General features: G+C 42.5%; 1 pseudogene; it reads right to left on the reverse strand.

Annotated features, from left to right (window-relative positions):
• Rps19-ps8 (ribosomal protein S19, pseudogene 8) lies at positions 11,625 to 12,118 on the reverse strand (annotated as a pseudogene).

Genomic DNA, 21,826 nt, shown 5'->3' on the forward strand with positions numbered 1-21,826 from the left:
GAGGAGGAGGAGAAGGAGAATAAAAACACTTTTAGCTTTTAATTCCAGCACTTGAAAAGCAGAGGCAAGCAGTTCTCTGAATTCAAGGCCAGCCTGGTCTACAGAGTGAGCTCTAGGATAGCCAGGGCTACACAGAAGAACCCTGTCTGGGATGGGGGGTGGGAGGGGGAATTATTCACTCTTAATTTCATAGTACCAACTGTTGTCCAACATCTGGCTTTCTGGTGGCTACACCTGGGGCATCATCAAACTGAAGTGGGGGGAGGGAGAGTAAAAGTATCCAAAGGTATCGGATTCCAGCAGAGAGGTGAAGCTTGGGTGTTAACCACAAATTGTCAAGTTTGATCAAAGGACTTACCCTGAAAAGGAGAAGCCACAGATCTTGGCTGGGAAAGAGGAATGGATGGGAGAACACAAAATAGAGACAGGAGTTGGGAAAGCAGGTTGAGAGCAACCCAGAGCACCTTGTCTAGGTGGGATAATTCCAACCCAGGGCACTACAAACATCCTGTTCCAGTGGCTGAAATTCTCTCATAAAAGGCCAAATGGTAAAGCGTTTCAAAGCCTGCATTTTGGAGCCAGGAAACCTCAGTGCTCAGACAACCATAATTACTGACGTGTGATCATGAACCATAAACTTCAGTTTATCACAAACTGATGGTTTCTCAGAGAAAAGTAAAGGTGTGACTGTGTGACACTGACAGACTGTAGAGCTCTTAGCGCAGTGGTTGGCAGCAGTGAGTGTCAGCCAGGGAGCTAGAGAAAAGGCTCAGCTGGGAAAGGCGGTGGCTGACCACCAAGACTGCTGACCTGAATTACTGACCCTGGGACCCACGTGGTAGAATGAGAGACCCCACCCCTCGGGTTGTCCACATGTGCACTGTAGCATGTTTGAGCCTTCTCCCCACTGATTACACTAATGTTAAAAATGTTAGCTAATATTATTAGCCTTGGTCAGAAGCTTTCTAATTTGGCTCTGGGATGTTCCAGAGACATGTACAAACACGTTTATTCACACTTTATTCACATCCCATTTTTTTTAAACCGTAACCCTATCCACTTTTTTTCTGTCATTTTCTTTCTTCTCAACATTTTTATTTACTTATTTGTGTGTGTGGGGGGGCACTTTTTCTGATGTTTTCTTTACTTTGTTTTCTTTCTTTCTTTCCTTCCTTCCTCCCTTCCTTCCTTCCTTATTTTTCCATACAGGGTCTCATGTACCCTAGACTGACCTGGAGCTCACAAAGTGGCTGAGGATAACCTTGTAATTCTGCTCTTTCTGCCTCTGCCTCCGCCTCCCAAGTGCTAGGATTACAGGAGTAACTATATGCTCAGCTAGGCTTAATTCTTACTCATTAAGAATCTTATACGTGAGTCAGGCGGTGGTGGCGCACGCCTTTAATCCCAGCACTCGGGAGGCAGAGGCAGGCAGATTTCTGAGTTTGAGACCAGCCTGGTCTACAAAGTGAGCTCCAGGACAGCCAGGGTTACACAGAGAAACCCTGTCTCGAAAAACAAAACAAAACAAGACAAGACAAAACAAAACAAAACAAAACAAAACAAAACAAAACAAAACAAAACAAAACAAAAGAATCTTATACATAAGATGTCTTCCACCTTGTTGAGGCCAAGTACCCCATCTTAGAAATAAATATCTCACCGGGGCTAATAAAATAGCTCAAGAGAGTGAAGGTGCTTCAGCTAGCCTGGCAACTCGAGTTTGATTCTTGAGACCCAAATGGCGAAATGAAAGAACCTGTTCATAACAACAGCCACACATATACATAGACCCACAAATAATTACATACTTGAGATTTTTTAAATATTTAAAAGAATTAGAATTAGGTTAGAATTAATAATATTTGTGGGGAAGCTGTTCTGAGAATTCATACAAATCAAATAAAGGAAATGGCAAAGTAGGTGTAGGAAAACATACAACATGATCCCTAGGAAGTTTATTCTAGAGATACATTTAAAATATTTATTTCAGACATTAAAAAAAATCAGCTATGCTGGCTACTCCATCCATTTCAAAGGTTAAGTCACTCATCTCTGAGTGAATGGTCCCAGTATAGAAGATCCCAGGTGGGCTGACTGCTCTGGGCTTGAACAATGTGGTAAAAGTTGGTCTGAGATCATATTTCCCTTGCTCCCACCCCTTTTGTAATCACTAGTGTATCAACCATCTGCACAGGGATAAAATTTACACTTGTACCCAGTGGCTATCAAAAGATTAGGCTGTTCTCAGAGAAGGACTTATGACACAGAAAGACAATAAAAGTTTATTTTATAATCACAAAAGAGAAAGGGTCTAAAAAATAAAAAGCAGGGCTTGCAAGATGGCTCAGCAGGTAAGAGTACTTGCTGCCAAATTTGCCGATCTGCAAGTGCCATAAAAACAAGAAACCAATCAACCAGTAACAAACAATGATATTTCTATCAATTACTTTTGTTATTACTGTAATGATAAACTTGACAAGCAATTTAGAGTGGGGAGGTTTATTTCAGCTGGGAAAACATGGCGGTAGGAGACAAAGAGGATAGTTACATTGTGTCTATAGACAGCATACAGAGAGCAGGAAGGAACTGGGACCATCTGGGTCCTTTCCACAGTGAAGTGCTTTGGTCAGTAAAACCCAACTTCCTATTGGTTCTACAACCTTCCAAACTAGCAGCAGCAGCTGGAAACCAAATGTTCAAATACAAGGAGCCTTTAGGGGTATGTCACATTTAAATCACAACAATGTTAACCCTAAATCCAGTAAATATTTTATTAAATTATACCAGTTATTTTTATTTATTTATTTAGTTAGTTAGTTAGTTAGTTAGTTAGTTAGTTTTTTCAAGACAGGGTTTCTCTGTGTAGCCCTGGCTGTCCTGGAACTCACTTTGTAGACCAGGTTGGCCTCGAACTCAGAAATCCGCCTGCCTCTGCCTCCTGAGTGCTGGGATCAAAGGCGTGCACCACCACGCCCGGCCAGTTATTTATTTTTAATCACGGGGGTGGGGGGGGGCAGTGTATACACTCACACCAAGGCACACATGTGGCTAGAGGACAACTTTTAGGAGTTGGTTTCACCTTCCACCTTGTAGAGGTTTTTCTGTGCTGAGTACTCAGAGCAGGCTGGCCCTCAGACTTACAGGCCACTCTCCTGTCCCATCTCATAGGAGAAGTGACAGGATGATAAATTCGAGCCGTCATGGCCTTCTTTTTGTGGGTTTGGGACATTGTCCTTGGGTTGTCAGGTTTACCTCTGTCCACTGAGCCATTTGCCCTACGGATCTCTTTGTTGTCTTCTTAAACAGTTACACAAATCTTTCAGCTTGTTCTCTGCTTTAGTTAAATGAACCTAATGGAAGTGTCTTCTGGTTAGCATTATAATTAACTCATTATTGAGCTGGGCATGATAGTGTATGTCTGTGATCTCAGCACTTTTTTTTTTTTTAAGATTTATTTATTTCTAATCCCAGAATTTGGGAGGCAAAGGCAGGTGGATTTCTGAGTTCAAGGCCAGCCTGGTCTACAGAGTGAATTCCAGGACAGCCATGGCTATACAGAGAAATCCTGTCTGTCTCAAAAAACAAAAAAAACAAACAAACAAAAAAAGATTTATTTATTTCCTGTATGTGAGTACACTGTCACTGTCTTCAGGCACGCCAGAAGAGGGAATGAGATCCCATTACAGATGGTTGTGAGTCGCTATGTGGTTGCTGGGAATTAAACTCAGAACCTCTGGAAGAACAGTCAGTGCTCTTACCGCTGAGCCATCTCTCCGGCCCCATGATCCCAGCACTTGAGAGACAGACATGGAACCTCCCTGCAAGTTCAAGGCAAGCCTGATCCATTTAAGATTGTCAGGTTGGTCAGTACCACAGAATAAGGCCTTGCCTCCTAAAATAAAATAATAAAATAAAATACTATTTAAATACTTCTCTTGGGGGCTGGTGAGATGGCTCAGTGGTTAAGAGCGCCAACTGCTCTTCCAAAGGTCCTGAGTTCAAATCCCAGCAACCACATGGTGGCTCACAACCATTCATAACGAAATCTGATGCCATCTTCTGGAGTGTCTGAAGACAGCTACAGTGTACTTACATATAATAAATAAATAAATAAATAAATAAATAAATAAATAAATATTTAAAAAAAGATTTAAAAAAAATAAATACTTCTCTTAGATAATCTGTGGAGATGATCTTTATTTATTAAAGCCATTCAAGTATATGTGGATTAAATACACTATCTAGAATATTATTAAGCACCTGTGCTCTAAAGTCTCAAAGATTTTTGTGTACATCTGTGGGTTTGTGTGAGTGAGTGGCACTTGTGTGCAGCTGTCTTCTGAGATGAGAAGAGGATATTAGATCCAGTCTCTGGATCTGTGGCAAAGCCACACAGAGAATAATTCTTGGTGTCATTTACCCAAGAGCATGCCTGATTTTTCTAGAAGAGTTTTGGTTTCTCCTGTTCTAATCTGAAAGAAGTCTCTTTCTGTCTCTCTCTGTCCCTGTTTCTCTCTTTCTCTCTTTCTCTCTTTCTCTCTGTGTGTCTGTCTCTGTCTCTGTCTCTCTCTCTCTCTCCCTCTCTCTCTCTCTCTCTCACACACACACACACACACACACACACACACACACACACACACACACACACATACAAAATTCTGGGTAAAGGCCATTAAAGAAAGAGTCACAAAGAAAAAATAGTACAGTCAAAGCTGAGCTTGTAGGGTGAATTACATTGGAAGTCCAGAACATAGTCACATTGGTTACAATGCTTTTTTATTTATTTTATTTTATTTTATTTTATTTTATTTTATTTTTTATAGAACCCAGTTAGTTGTGAACAGCTGAATATACAGTATGTGAGCAGAATGAGTGTGTAGTCATAAATGATCTCCAAACACATTATTACATTGGTTGCAGGTTGGGTGAAAGTTTGTGTGTAAAGCCAAATCTTCAAACCACATTTCTTAGAAAAATTGTTCCCACAGAACATGTATTGTAGGTGGCTGTGAATAGCCTGGCGTGGGTAAGCCCAGGTCACGGGGCTACTGCAGGTGGGATAGGAACTGAGCACAGGTCCTCTGTAAGGACAGGTGCTCCTAACTGTCAGACCTCTTTGCAGCTATCTGGTGATCTTCGTTTAGAAGCCCCCATCCTCACCATTTCTTTTGATGTTTGCTGTGCTTCTGAGGGGCTGGAAGATGGAAATGACATTGTATCATATCTCTCCAGGTTTACCTGATTCAGATACAATCAAAAGCAGCCCAGAAGAACCACAACCACAAACTGCTCAGTCATAATCCCTCTTGGTGATTAGGAGAACACTCTGTTGAAATTTGTTTGTTTGCTTGCTTGCTTGCTGTTTAAGAAAAGGTCTCATTTAGAGCAATCCTCTTGGCTTAGCCTCCCAAATGCTGGGATTACAGAAATGTTCCACCACACTCAGTTACCTCACATCTTTTTTTCTTATTTTTAAGATATGTATATGTATGTGTGCCTATGTGTGGATCTTTGCACATTAGTGCAGGTGACCAAGAAACCCAGAAGAGGCCGTTGGGTCCCTTGGAAATGGAGTTGCAGGTAGTTGTGATGTCCCCTGACCCCCATGTGGGTACTGGGAACCAAATTCAAGCCCTCTGCAGAGCAGAACTGTTCTTAACCATTAAGCCATCTCTCTCTCTTGTGCCCTTTCAAACTTTGTATGTGTTTACTTATTCATTGGATTTTTGGGGGGATAGGGTCTCATTGTGTAGCCCTGGTTGACCTCCAACTCACAGAGAGATCTGCCTACCTTTCCCTCCAGAGTGCTGGGGTTAAAGTTTGGACAACTCAGATCTCAGGAGCAAGGATTCAAGCTCTGTGTTCCCCTCCATCACTCTTTTTATCTCCTTGTTTCTCTGTCTTTATTGAGTCCAGTCTGATTCTGCTCTCTCTCTCTCTCTCTCTCTCTCTGCTTTCACTATGGGAAATTCTTTGTCTCTAAATCTCTTGTGCATGCACAGCAGTTAAGAACTTTACTTAAACTGGGCAGTGCTGAAGCATGCCTTTAGAGGCAAGCCCATCTCTGAGTTTGAGGTCAGAGTGAGTTCCAGGACTGCCAGGAGCTACACTGAGAAACCCTGTCTGGGATAGGGTGGGGTGGAGGGGCACTTTACTTAAAGTAGTTAGAACTAAGACATCATCAAAACAAGCTTGTGAGCGTTCGTCTTTGAGCACACCATAAATACACAATTCCTGTGGGGCCTCTGTGTCACCTGTCATCGGAAGCCTTGCCACCTGCTGCTACAGAAGCAGTCAGGACTCAGCTAGTTCCTCCCAGGAGGCTGCCTAGTCAGACTGTGCTTAGCTAAAAACTCTGATTCTACTTTAAAAAACACTCTGGTCTTACAATAACTGCAGACAACCAAGGATGTTGCTTGCTGCTGCTACAAAATAAAGAGCTTTAAAATAAAGGTTTAATTACCATATTCCCTTAAGTAAGACAATTTTGAAACTTAGGCTCAATTAACAGCTAGCCCTGAAATGGTTAATAAACAAATCAAAGAACCGTCCCAACAGGCTCATAGATTCTGCCACAGGACTTTAAATAAGTAAGTAAGTAAATAATAAATAAAGTCCCCAGTCCTCGATCTTGACACACTTCAGGTCCGCCACTAACAGACAAAAGCCTACTAAGACCTTTATAGACTTTGTTAATCTTCTATAAGCTGTAAAAAGACAGCTAGTAGAGAGATTACTGCCACCTTCCTTCTTTCTTTCCTTGACTTATGAAAACACAAATACTGATTAGGCCTCTAAATGTTTCAAATGTAAAAAGTCAGACTTTGCCTTTTCATAGAGCTAACTGGCTTCCCGCTGTGATAAGTTAAACTCACCAGTAGATTTCAATGGATAAGCAAACTTAAAACTTCCATGCTGTAGTTACCAGCTTAAGCCTGCTCTTTACCATTCCTTTATTCTCTAGTGATGATTAAGAAAAGAACTACTTCTCTGTGTCCACTCTCAGTAATCAAGCAGCTAAGTCTCAAGAGAGTAAGAAAAAGAAATCAATAAAATTTAAGTGGGGGTGGAGAGAGATCAGCGGTTAAGAGCACTAAATGCTCTTCTAGTGACCTGGGTTCAGTTTCCAGCACCCACATAGCAGCTCACAACTATCTGTAGTAACTCCATGATCTCACACCCTGATACAGACATATATGCAGGGAAAACACCAATTCACATAAAACAAAAATAAATTAAAAAAAAGCTAAATGGATAAAAAAAGGAAAGTATTAATGAAAACATTTTTTACATATAAACAATGGATGTCCCAATGAAAAAGAAAGGTAACAAGTTTAAACAAGTTGTAAGGAAGATTAAAGTGGAAAGGAAGAAAGATCTATATACGTTGTGAGAAAACTAAACTGGGGAGCTGGAGAGATGGCTCAGCGGGTAGGAGCACTGACTGCTCTTCCAGAGGTCCTGAGTTCAATTCCCAGCAACCACATGCTGGCTCACAACCATCTGTAATGGGCTCTGATGTCTTCTTCTGGTGTATCTGAAGACATCTTCAGTGTATTCATCATATAAATAAAATAAAGAAATACATTAAAAAAATTTTTTTAAATTGTTTTCCTCAACTTTACTCTGACACCTGCAGAAAAATTCCACAAGAAGTAAGGCATTTTATCCAACCCCATGGTTCTGTATGACCTCTCTCACGGACCCAGCCAAGGTCTGGGGCCTGCTCCCTTCATAACCAGGAGTCCAGGCTCTCCATCTGAGCTCTTTCCTACTTGACTTTTCTGGATTCCAACAGGATTGGTAAAACTCAACTGTGAACTGACGACAGAGGACACCGTTTAACAGAAGGACACTTTCCTGAGTTTTGACTACATGTAAAAACCAAATTTTCACCAAGTTACCAAACTTCTCTTACACCACAATTTTTGTTTTGTTTTGTTTTGTTTTTTTGTTTTTCGAGACAGGGTTTCTTTGTGTAGCCCTGGCTGTCCTGGAACTCATTTTGTAGACCAGGCTGGCCTCGAACTCAGAAATCTGCCTGCCTCTGCCTCCCAAGCCTCCCAAGTGCTGGGATTAAAGGCATGCGCCACCACCGCCCCGCCCACCACGATTTTTATCTCCCGACTTTAATTCTTAGACTATAAGTCCATGTTGGATTCCTGTGACTCAGACTGGTCAATGGCATGCGGATCTGCTTTAGAACAACTTAACAAGATTGAGTGGCCTGACTATGGCAGCTATCATAGCTGCCACAGTTACACAGCCATTCCACTCGGAGCCTTAACTCTGTCTAAGCAACCATAAATTCCTATCTTCAGAACTTTACTACAGAATTGCAACAGACCCAAACCGCAAATCCCGAAGAGATAAGATGTCCTTGAATCTGTTGCCTTGTGACTTGGAGAAAGAACATCAAGAAGCCCTGCCAGCAATTTCAGTGGCCACAGGACTTCGATTTGGGTGTGCCTCTAAAAGCCCCATAAGAATGCTAAGAATGGGACATTCTTGCCTGTTTTAAGGCAAATTGTTTGGGAGAGGTCTGGTGCTCTTGGCTCTGTGACCCAAGCCAAAGTCAGCTGGATGGCCTTAAGCTTCCCCACCATGAAGGTAAAATGGTTTGGGCTTCACTGACTTGGTGCCTGGCTCCAGGAAGGTGATCTGTGATCACCAGCCCAGGCTGTAGGGGAGGAGCTAGAGACTTCTTTTATAGCAAAAGGACCTTTGAGGGGCTCTCTTTGGAGCTTGGCCCTTTGAGGCTGGCTTTGGGCGCCTTTTTGGATTTTCTCTCTGGGCTTGTAGGAACCCAGAGAAGTAGCTAGGAGGACTCGGGTGAAACAGGATTTTAGGAGAGAGTTACAGTGCCCTCCTAGGTTTGGAGGAGCTAAAGAAAAAGGTAGAGCATCTCAGTAGTATGACAAAGATAGAAAGGTTTTTTTGTTTTTGTTTTTGTTTAGTTTTGTTTTCGAGACAGGGTTTCTCTGTATAGCCCTGGCTGACCTGGAACTCACTTTGTAGACCAGGCTGGCCTCGAACTCAGAAATCTGCCTGCCTCTGCGTCCTGAGGGCTGGGATTAAAGGCATGCGCCAACACACCTCGCTAGAAAGATTTTTGAAGACCTAGCAGTTTAGTTGTAGAATCAGGCTCATAAATAGATATTTTGCATGCAGTTAAGAAAATAAAATTACCTAACCGAGCTAGCAGGTTTTTACACAGCTCCCGCCTCACATGTCATTTTATCGGTATAAATATTAGTTTAATGTTACAGAAAAACCAATGAGAACAGGATAAGTGTACAGCAGAGTCATGTTCCCAAGGAAGTCGCTTATCCCTAAATCCTGATTGGTGAAATAACTTGGCACAGATGTGTGTGGATTTTATGCTTAAAAGCCTTGTAAGATCTTAACTCAATGTTCAGGGGACAGACACACATGCAGAGTTAGCAACGGAGGATGAAGACACAGTTGATGTGTTCTAGCAGCAGACAGGAGGTATTAGTCAAAGGAGGACATGCTACTTCACTCCATAATTCTGCACCTACAGGCCACAAACACATTTTCAGTTGTAAACATGCAATTTGGAGCAGGATGTAATGCCGGCCTAAGGGACACATGAGTCCACTCTCATCTACATAACCATGAAATGGAAAGTTCTGGTTTCTTTGGAAAATCAATTGTGTTGGATGGTGTTTTGCTAGGGAAAATACCTGAAGAAGTATTCTCATGAAGCAGGCACATGAAAGGATTCTTTACTAATGACAATGACGCACATGTACTGTCTGCCTTACACTGCATAAGTGAGCCCCATTTGCCACGATTCCATAGAGAGAAACATGCACCAAAAAACTTCTGATGATGCAACTGCTTTCGGTTTCTTTGGACTCTGGATGATTGGGGAATGACGTCCGCTGTTACAGACTAAGTCAGAGTCACGTGCAGAGGCAAGACTTGTGGAGGACACATGATGTTTTCAGGGAGCATAAATAGGACTCAAGGTTTGTGAGAGGGGCATCCTTACAGAGCTAGCTTTGCAAGGCTTCTTGGTCTTGAGTCTTTGCTGATCATCTTTGATTTCATTGAGAGAGGCACAGCTGAGAACTCCTGACATCCCTGGTGGTCCTCATTCCTCCTGCTGACTTGTGCTGACTTGGCTGAGGCCTGGTTGTTCCTGCTAGGTTGTGCCGCTGCTGCTCTCTGCACACTACTGAACTGGACCGATGGTATATCCAGGAAACGCTTGTAAGTGGATCGAGCTACCACTGCTGCCTCCTATGAACTGAACTGATGATTTCCTGACAAAGCAGATGGGATTTACTCCAAAGAACAACTGCTAAACAGGTCCACTTCCCTGGTATCCTAATAACCTTTCTTTTCTACTCGCTCTGGTGGATGATGGGCTAGAAGGAAGGTTAAAGCATTTAAGAACCTATTAAAAGAGCCGGGTGTGGTGGCACATGCCTTTAATCCCAGCACTAGGGAGGCAGAGGCAGGTGGATTTCTGAGTTTGAGGCCAGCCTGGTGTACAGAGTGAGTTCCAGGACAGCCAGGGTTATACAGAGAAACCCTGTCTCAAAAAACAATAAACAAAAACAAAAAAACAAAACAAAAAAAAAAGAAAGAAAAAGAAAAAAGGAAAAAAGAAGAAGGGGCTGGAAAGATGGCTCAGTGGTTAAGAGTGCCAACTGCTCTTCCGAAGGTCCTGAGTTCAAATCCCAGCAACCACATGGTGGCTCACAACCATCCATAATGAGATCTGATCCCCACTTCTGGTGCATTTGAAAACAGCTACAGTGTACTTGGATATAATAATAAATTAAATAAATTAAAACAAAACAAAAACAAAACAAAACAAAACAAAAAAAAGATTTCTAAAAAAAAGAAGAAGAAGAAGAAGAAGAAGAAGAAGAAGCCTCTAGCTGGGTGGTGGTGGCGCACACCTTTAATCCCAGCGCTCAGTAGGCAGAAGCAGGCAGATTTCTGAGTTCGAGGCCAGCCTGGTCTACAAAGTAAGTTCCAGGACAGCCAGGGCTATAGAGAGAAACCCTGTCTCGAAAAAGCAAAGCAAAACAAAACAAAGAAAATACCTCCATAATATCAGCTGGTATGGTGGTCCTGGGCTTTATAAGAGAGCAGACTGACTAAGCCATTGGGAGCAAGCCAGTAAGCAGCATCCCTTCATGGCCTCTGCATCAGCTCCTACCTTCAGGTTCCTTCCCTGATTCAGTTTCTGTCCTAACTTCCTCCAGTGATGAATAGCAGTGTGGAAGTGTAAGCCAAATAAACCCTTTCCTCCCCAATTTGCTTTTAGGCACAGTGTTTTATCACAGCAATCATCATCATAACTAAGACACAAACCAAACAAAATAACACAAGCAAAAATACCAAAACCCATCTACAGAGTGAGTTCCAGGACAGCCAGGGCTACACAGAGAAACCCTGTCTCGAAAAATCAAAAACAAAACAAAACAAAACAAAAGACCAAAACCCACTACAAAAAAACCAAAAAACCAAAAAACCAAACACAGATGGGCATGGTGGCATTGCAAGTTTGAGGTTGGCCTGGTCTACAAAGCAAGGTCCAGGCTAGTTAGCACATCAAAGTGAGATTCTTTTTTTTTTTTTAAATGAATGAGGCAATTTATTAACCCAGCATTCGTTGTTCTAATGCTTCTTGTTGGCAGCTGCCACCTGTCCAGCGATCCTGTCCAGATCTCTCTGTCCCTGAGGTGTTAGCTTGTGGCCCCCATCTTGGTCCTTTTCCACCATTTTCAGCCCCTCCAGGGCTTGGAGGACCCGATGGGCCACACTCTTAGAGCCTCTGCTGAAGTGGCTGGGTCTGACACCGTTTCTCTGCCATCCTCAGTAGATCTTGGTCATGGAACCAACCCCTGCACCACTTCGGAGGTACAGGTGCTGTGCTGTGGAAGAACCAGTTCTCATCATATGGGGCAAGCTCTTTATGTTTGGCCAGGCTTGACTGTGTCCACCCACTTGGGGACTTTCAACTTCCCAGAATTTTTGAGGAAGGCTGCCAGAGCTCTGAGGAACTGCTGGTTAACGTCTTTTACAGTAACTCCAGGCATCATGCGGCCTCCGAGCTGCCAGCCAGGGGAAAGGGCCATAGTGAGATTCTTATCTTAAAAAAAACAAATGAACAAACAAACAAACAAAGAAAAAACAAGCAACAAAAGACCCAAACAAACTCCAAATCTCAAAAACAAAACAAAGAAACAAAAAGACAATGAAACCCTCACAATTTTGTTCCCCCACATTTTGCTCATTGGTTGTAGTGGTTTGAATGAGTAAGGGCCCTATAGGCTTGTTTATTTGCACACTTGGCTCCCAGTTGGTGGAACTGTTTGGGAAGGTTTAGGAGGTGTGGCCTTGTTGGAGGAGCTGTATCACTGGAGATGGGCTTTGAGGTTTCAAAAGTCCACACCATTCCCTGTAGCTTTTTCTCTGCCTCATGTCTGTGAATTGGGAGGTAACACTCAACTACTGCTTCAGTACCAGGAGAGCCTTCCTGTCTTGGTTAGGGTTTATTGCTTTGAAGACATACCACAACTCTTATGAAGAAAAACATTTAATTGAGGCTGGCTTACAATTTCAGAGGTTTGGTCCATTATCATCATGGCAGGAAGCACGGTATCATGCAACAGAAGAGGACTGACTGTACCTGGACATAGCTTGAGCATAGGAGACCTCAAAGCCCTTCCCTACACAGTGACACACATCCTCCAACATCCTGTGAGCTCCCATTCAATGCTTTCTTCTATAAGTTACCTTGGTCATGGTGTCTTAAGACACTACTCAAGTCTTTTATTGTACCTAAAATAGCATATTGTAGAGGTTTTTTTTTTAAAAAAAAAACAAAAAAACCAAAATGACCATTGGTATATTTTACTTGATATCAAATGCAAATGAAATGGAGTGAGATATAAATCATCTCATTTCAGAGGCTGAAGATGTAGTTCAGTTGGCAGACTGCTTGCCTAGCATGCACAATGCTCTAAGTAGGATGCGCAGCACCACATAAACTAGACATGGTGACTGTACTAGTTACTTTCCTGTTGTAGTAATATGATGTGGCCAAAAATAACTTGGGGAAGAGGGCTTTAAGCTTATGGTTGCCGAGGGATACAAGTCCATCTTGGCAAGGACACATGTCCGCAAGTGGCAAGCACAATGTTTGGAGCAGGAAGCTGAGAGATCTCAAGAATGAGGCCTAGGGAATGAGCTGGACGTAGGGTGAGGCTATATACTCTCAAAACCTGCTCTCATTGATATCCAGGAAGGGTACCTCCTATCACCGTCCAAAACAATGCCATTAATCAGGACCAAGTATTTAAATGCCTGAACTTATGGGGGGCATTTCTTATATTTTTGGTTGTAAGCTTAGCCTTTAACGGCTGAGCCATTTCTCCAGCCCATGGGGTGGGGGGGGCATTTCTTAACCCACCACGGTATCTTCACAGAGAGAGAGGTGGTGAGGCAGAGGCAGAGAGATAAGATCTAGGCTAGCCTGAACCCTGTCTCAAAAATACAAAACAAAGCTGGGCAGTGGTGGTGCACGCCTTTGATTCCAGCACTCGGAAGGCAGAGGCAGGTGGATTTCTGAGTTCTGAGTTCAAGGCCATCCTGGTCTACAAAGTGAGTTCCAGGAGAGCCAGGGCTATACAGAGAAACCCTGTCTCGAAAAACCAAAAAACAAAACAAAAGCAAAACAAAAATACAAAACAAAACACAACCATTAAAAAGAAAAGTACAGGGGCTGGAGAGATGGCTCAGTGGTTAAGAGCTCTGACTGCTCTTTCAGAGGTCCTGAGTTCAAATCCCAGCAACCACATGGTGGCTCACAACCATCTGTAATTAAATCAGATACCCTCTTCTGGGGCGTCTGAAGACAGCTACAGTGTACTTACATATAATAAATGAATAAATTTAAAAAAAAAAAGAAAAGTACAGCTGGGGAGATTAGATTGGTCAGTGGCTAAGAGCACTGACTGCTCTTCCAGATGATCCTAAATTCAATTCCCAGCAACCACATGGTGGCTCGCAACCATCTGTAATGGAATCAGATGTCCTCTTTTGGTGTGTCTGAAGACAGCAACAGTATACTCATATACATTAAATAAATAAACAAATAAATAAATCTTAAAAAGGAAAAAAGTAGACATAATGTGAAAACCACTTCAGTAGCCCACTCTGTCCTCAAACATTAGACAGTCCTCCTGCCTCAGCCTCCCAAGCGGTGGCAACATCATATGCTTGAATAACTATGCTATTTTGACATTTCTCCCATTAATTTATTTATTCACTTTATATCCCAATCACAGCACTTTATATCCCCCTCCTCTCAGTACCTCCCTCACACTGCCCCTTCTCCTCCCTCCCCTTCACCTCTGAGAAGAAGGAGGCCTTACCTTCTGCCCTGGGTAGCAGTAACTTGACATTTTAAAAACAGGTAAATATTCAAGTTTCGGACTAGTCAAAACCATACTGTAAGGCCCTGGGTTAAAAACAAACAAACAAACAAACAAACACATATAACCCAAAACTCTGCAAAGCAGTTGAGTTTCATTGAACTTTCTCACATCAGAAGGTAGTTTCTTGACAGTTAAGAGGAGTCACATGGGTGAAGTTCTCGTGTGTTCAAGCTATATACAATCACAAGGACAATTTGCATATGGCACAAACATGTTTTCTCCATAGAGACATCTAAACAAACAATAGCCAGTTGAAATGAATAATCTGAACTATATTTACTCTTATCCACGAGATACATAATCAACATAGTCAAAAAACAATTCTGTGCTTTTGAAGAAACTGAGGTTACAAGGCTCTTGTCTTGGTTTCTTGGGTTTTCTCACTCAGAAATCTCACACAACTCTGTTCTTGAACTATGTTGTGACACGGTTTTTGTTTTTAATATTTAAAGAGGGATTTATTAGACTGGTTTACATTATATAGTCTGGTTAGTCCAACAGGGGTTGTCTGGTTAGTCCGCCCTGGGGAGTCTGGGACATGGTGGTTGCTCAGTTCATGCTGCTAGATGCTTTAGCAGTCCTAATTGGGCTCAGAAACCCTGGAGGGTTCCTGGAGAGTCATTGGTTTTCAGCTCACTTTGGAAGGAAGGCTAAAGACACAGATTTTCAGTGTAAACAAAGGCTGGTGACTATTATGGTAGCAATAGAATAGATATTCTCACTAGTGTGCCACCTGGCAGGAAGGCAAAACTTTTTGTTGTGGTGGTGGTGGTGGTGTTTGTTTGTTTCTAGTTTCTTGAAACAAGGTTTCTTCTCTGTGTAGCCCCGGCTGTCCTGGAACCCAGGAAGACCAGGCTGGCCTCAGACTCAGAGAAATCTGCTTGCTACTGCCTCCTGAGTGCTGGCTGAGCACCACTGCCCTGTTTTTTGTTTTTGTTTTTTGTTTGTGTTTGTTTTGTTTTTAGCTAAGGTCTCTGATATACCAGCTGGCTTAGAGCTTGTTATGCGTGGAGCATGGCCTCTGCCTCCCCAGCTCTGGCATTACTATGTTCATCAACATGCTCAGTTTGTGCAGAGCTGGGGCCTGAACCGAGGTCTTCAAGCATGATAACAATGGTTAGTGTTATATCCCTAGGGTTTGTTTGTTTGTTTGTTTGTTTTTTGGAAGAATTATGTAGCTAAGAATGACCTTCAACTCTTACCATTTTTTTAAAAGATTTATTTATTTTACTTTATTATATGTGAGTACACTGTAGCTGTCTTCAGACACTCCAGAAGAGGGTGTCAGATCTTGTTATGGATGGTTGTGAGCCATCATGTGGTTGCTGGGATTTGAATTCATGACCTTCAGAAGAACAGTCGGTGCTCTTAACCACTGAGCCATCTCACCAGCCCAACTCTTACCATTTTTGTCTCCACCTTCTGAGTACTAGGATTACCAGCTTGCTTACCGTGTCTAGTTGGCAGTGTTTTAACTAATGACGAATAAATGTATCATATTGTTTTAACTAATGATGAATGAATGTATCATATAACTCAGCAATTACTCAGAGAATCAACTCAAAAAGAGAGAAAGGAAGAAAGAGGAAAAGAGCTGGGTGTTGTGGTGCACTCCTTTAATCCCAGCACTTGGGAGGCAGAGGCAGGCAGATCTCTGTGAGTTTGAGGCCAGCCTGGTCTACAAAGAATCCCAAGACAGCCTGGTTTGTTACACAGAGAAACCATATCTCAAATAAACCAAACCAAACCAAACTAACAAACCCACCAACAAAAAGAAACAAATATCCACACAAAGAATTGTAAAGAAGTGTTCATAGTGGTGCCATTCACAATAGCCAAAAATTGGCAATGATTCATATGCATAGGTTAAAAAAAGTGTTTTTTGTTTTTTTAAATTTTTTTTTATTTTTGGCTTTTCGAGACAGGGTTTCTCTGTGTAGTCCTGACTGTCCTGGAAGTCACTCTGTAGACCAGTTTGGCCTCGAACTCAGAAATCTGCCTGCCTCTGCCTCCCAAGTGCTGGGATTAAAGGCATGTGCCACCACTGCTCGGCAAAAAAGTGGTATATACAGTGGGGTTCTCATAAACAGTAAGGCAAAAATACTGACCAGTTCTGAGGGACCCTAAGGGGTTTTCCAGTCTCACACCCTCCTTACAGCCTCCCCCACCCTCCTAGAGTCAAGGCTAGGCCAAGTTCCATTCTCCACCCACAGGAACATTCTTGAGTAAAACGATCCTTAGAATGTACCTGATAGTTTCCTGACTCTTTGGAAAGTCCCAGGTGGAGTTCAAATGCGTGTCATGATTGCTAGCCAATAGATTTAAAGGTCAATATGCTTAGCCAATAAGTTTGAACTGTAACCTTGCTGACGTAATCTGTGCCACTAAAAAGTATAAAAACTTCTTGTAATAGTCATTGGGGTCGCCATCTTAGTAGCTCGCCTTGAGGGACTAATTGAAGGAAAACCGGGACGTTCCGGGAAAATACGCCTCTTGCTTTTGCATTAATCTGCGTCTCGGTGTCTCACTCCGGGGCATCTCGAAGTAAGTACCACTGACTGAGTTAGGGTCGTGGGGGTCTTACAGTGCCATGCGAATCTGACTCAAAGACATTATACTGAGTGCAAGAGGGGTAGTGTGCAATATAAGTAATGTATAAATCCGTTGTATGAACTCACTAGAAAAGTAAACCAATGGCCACAACAGTTTGAGGGTGAGGATAACTGATGAACGGGGAAGGAGCTAATAGATTTTCTAAGTTTGGCTTGTGGTCATCATTGCGCAATTTTAGCAGGCTTATTGTCATTATTTGACAACATTCTATGCCAACACAATTCCATGATTTGCACCGCAGGAATAGGAAGATGTGAAGTAGGAATTTCTGGTTCCCCACCCACCACTCCATCATTCCCCCCCCCCCCCCCTTAGGGTTTCTCTGTATAGCCCTGGCTGTCCTGGAACTCACTCTGTAGACCAGGCTGGCCTCGAACTCAGAAATCTGCCTGCCTCTGCCTCCCAAGTGCTGGGATTAAAGGCATGTGTCACCATGCCCGGCTCAATTTCTGTTTTGTTTTTTTTTTTGTTTTTTTTTGGAGTCTCTGTTGTGTCATGTGATGTTTTGTGATTTTTTTTTTTTCTGGAAACTGTCTTATGAGAGGATGATGTTTTTGCTTAAGCAGACAAGTGAGAGGATGTTTTTGCTGAAGCAGATGTGTGGGAGGATGGTTTGCCGGGAACAGACACGTGGAGTTTTGCTGGAAGCCACCCGGAAAAAGGACATGTCATGTTTTTGTTAGATCGGACACTTGAGAGAACACCTGATGTTTGGAAAGGATAAATATAGCCCAGATGATGCTGTATGGTATTGGTACGCCTTGCCGTGCTTGTGATCATCTTTTGCATGACTTCACAGAGGGAAACTTCTGGTGGTAGTCTAGTGGCTTCTTGCCACTTCCACAGACTTGGGCTGATGGCAGAGCCTCAAAGTTTCTTGGATCAACCTGCCACTGCTGGTTTGTGAATGGTGTTTTTGAGTCCTGCTTTTGCTGATTCCTGAATGACATTTGTGAGTGGATTGAGCTGCCACTACTGGTTAGTGTGGACTGAATTATTAATATCCTGACAACACAGATTGGATTTGCTTCAAAAAACTATTTCTAAGCAGGTCCATATGCTTCTTTGCTCTATTTATTAAGTTTTCCTTTCCATTACCTCTGGTGGGTGGTGAACTAGGAGGTAGGTGAAAGCATTTAAGAACCCTTATTAAAATTAGGTTTTGAAAAATCTAAGCCTACAAAAATGTGTTGTTATAGAAATTCTAGGTTGTTGTAGAAATTTTCTCATTTTCTAGCTCAAAATTATAGACCAACTTCAAAGGTGCAAGAGCAGAATTTCATTGTGTGTTTAGAAGAAACAAGAAACAATGTTTGAGAAGCAAATAAGGACATGAGGAGTACAGTTTATTCTGACTTTTTACTTTGTTTTATTCTTTGAGGGATTTGACACCTATTAAAGTCTGACTCTATTATATCTTGCTTAATTAGTACAAAACTTGAAGCTCATGGTTATAGGTTTTATTACATTAACCGTGACTCCTTTTGTGTCTTTGGAAGTCGGAGTACCAGTTTTCTTAAATTAAATGTTTGTTCTAACTTTATATTCATTGTTTAGTTTCAAACCCTGGGATGAGGGATGAACGGGGTCACTGGCGTGGCTGCAAAGCAACTTCTCTCAGGTTTGGCACCATATGATAGGTTATTTCTCTGCTGTTGGGGTTTGAGAATCGCCACTCAAACCATATAAGCACTGACCTCAGTTAAGCAAGAATAGTTTATTGAACAAACACCTTAAACTGAATGATCAGGACTGCAGAAAGAACTCAGAAACCTAATTTTGGTAGTAGTCTGCTCTTAGGGTAGGTTTTTTTTTTTTTTTTTAAATAGGAAAAACCAGGTTCAAAGGTTTAAAGGGAAAGGAGGGGGGAACATTTGGTTGACTAGGCAAAATATTACCAGCTGATCGTTAGGAATTTCCTGTGACTGGCAGGCATGTTACAGCAAGAATATGAAATAGCTGGCAGGCATGGGTCAAAATGGCTACAGCTATTCTGTGGGTGGGTGTCAGTCCATTACATCTGCTGCTACTGGTGAAATGAGCCAATTCAAGTCAGATTAGGCAGGTTTATTGGGAAACTGCTCTCCAGAGAGTGAGTTCACTGGCCCTAAAGAAGGAGGCCAAGGATGTCACCATGGGGGTGGGGGAAAAAAGAGAAAAAGGGTGCTCTTGAGAAAGAGAAGAGGAGGTACAGAGAGAGAGAGAGAGAGAGAGAGAGAGAGAGAGAGAGAGACCAAAATGTCTGACTTTTATAAGGAAGAGCCTCTGGGGGAAGGGCAGCCCAGCAGCCCCTGTGCTGAAAAGTTCAGGGTTGGGGGAGAGAATGACAGGGACTGAGGGATGCTGGGAGAATCTGCAGGCCAGGTCTGTTTGGGTATGTAAAATATGCAACTCAGTCCATGTACTGTGGTACAAAACCAATCACTCATGTCTACATAGGAAAAAAATTAAAGAGGTGTCAAGCACAGGTGGTGGCGCACGCCTTTGATCCCAGCACTTGGGAGGCAGAGTCAGGAGGATCTCTGAGCCTGAGGTCAGCCTGGTCTACAGAGTGAGTTCCAGGACAGCCAGAGCTATACCCATCTCAACAAACAAACAAACAAACAAACAAACAAACAAACAAACAGAAAAAAGGTGTCTTAGAGTTCTTTAATTTACAAAGTATTAGATCACTTTTTGTGACCAAAGGTGCCAAAGTTTAGGTCAGAAAGTGTAAAGCAGATTATGTTTCCTTGTATCGAGTTTTAAATTATGGCACCCACCTGATGTATAGTTTGTTTTCAAGATTTATATTTACTTATTTTATGTATATGTATAAGAGAGTCCTTCTCTTCAGACACACCAGAAGAGGGCATCGGATCCCATTACAGTTTATGACCCATTGTGTGGTTGCTGGGAATTGAACTCAGGACCTCTGGAAGAGCAGTCAGTGCTCTTAACCACTGAGCCATCTCTCCAACCTCTTTTAAAAGACTTACCTATTTTTATTTTATGTACTATGCTGTTTTGCCTCTTAGAATTAGAGCTAAAGACACTGTGATCTGTCATGTGGGTGCTGGGAATTGAACACAGGTACTCAAGAGCTCTTAACTACTGTGTGTGTGTGTGTGTGTGTGTGTGTGAGAGAGAGAGAGAGAGAGAGAGAGAGAGACAGAGACAGAGACAGAGTGTGTGTGTGTGTGTGTGTGAGAGAGAGAGAGAGACAGAGACAAGAGAGTGTGTGTGTGTGTGTGTGTGTGTGTGAGAGAGAGAGAGACAGAGACAGAGAGACAGAGACAGAGAGAGAGAGTGTGTGTGTGTGTGTGAGAGAGAGAGAGAGACAGAGACAGAGAGAGTGTGTGTGTGTGAGAGAGACAGAGAGAGTGTGTGTGTGTGAGAGACAGAGAGAGACAGTGTGTGTGTGAGAGAGTCAGATACAGAGACACATGAGAGAGAGAGAGAGACAGAGAGAGAGAGAAAGAGGGAGAGACACAGATTGATATAATGTACTGAATAAAATATACTGTATAATACAAAGCTAGCCATGGTGGCTCAGGCCTTTTAATCCCAGTACTGAGGAGGCAGAGACAGGAAGATCTCTGTGAGCTTGAGGCAAGCCTGGTCTACACAATGAGTTCCAGGACAACCAGAGCTATATAATAGATAGACTCTGTCTTCAAAAAAGAAAAAAAAATGTAGTATAATATGAATATGCCTATTTGCCAGATTTTTCAGAACCTAGGTAAAGGGAACTCTTTTTTGTTTTGTTTTGTTTTGTTTTTCGAGACAGGGTTTCTCTGTATAGCCCTGGCTGTCCTGGAACTCACTCTGTAGACCAGGCTGGCCTTGAATTCAGAAATCTGCCTGCCTCTGCCTCTCAAGTGCTAGGATCAAAGGCGTGCGCCACCACCGCCCAGCTTAAAGGGAACTCTTGAAATATGAGTGAAAGGAATTTAGATCATAAGAGGTATTTCTTCAGAGAGAAAATTCAGTACTGCCTCTGTGACATAATCTGTGATAAAAAGTATATGACTCTGAAAATATTTTCACAAAATAGAAACGTATTACAGGTGTTTCTATAAGTGCTGGGTTGCATTCAAATATAAGTCAAAGATATAAGCATGCATTCCATTTATCAGCTGGGCCTCATATAAAAGCCTGCAATAGTATGAAAGTTGTGTGTTCCTTCAATCAACTGCTTTGCAGGAGGGTATGCTCAAATTTCACTACAATTAGGAAAGGTCACAAAGCAGGTAAACAGGGAAAAAAAAATCTCGTTCATCGTCAGAGGAAAAAAAAGTGAAAATCTCCCATTACAGATTCCAGATAAGTTTGGATTTGGATAGTATTCATTGAACGAAATTTGCCATCCAGGGTCTCCTCCCCACTTAAGGGGATTATAACAGCAGGCCTCTAGGTGAAGGTAAAAGAAAAGTATTTTTTCCAGTTAATAATTTCCTTTCTTCAGAAAGGAAATCACCCCATCAAGATGTACTGAGCAATATCCTATTTCTGAGGGCATTAAAAAAGACCGCACGAAAGACTGGACACGATCTCTCTTTTTAAAAGACCTAGTAAGGCAAGCATCAGCGTCGGGAAGCGCTGCGCTCACTATTGTGTCTGCACCGGCAGCAAGAGGACTTAATTCCACCGCGACGTTAAAGAGTCCCTCTTTGTTCAGCGCTGGTCCGGGACGCAGGGCGCGGTGTTCCTCCGCGCTCGCCGCGCAGGCCCCGCCCCTCTGCGGC

The sequence above is a fragment of the Mus musculus genome, chromosome 5 (genome assembly GCF_000001635.26).
Source record: "Mus musculus strain C57BL/6J chromosome 5, GRCm38.p6 C57BL/6J".
Taxonomy (NCBI): domain Eukaryota; kingdom Metazoa; phylum Chordata; class Mammalia; order Rodentia; family Muridae; genus Mus; species Mus musculus.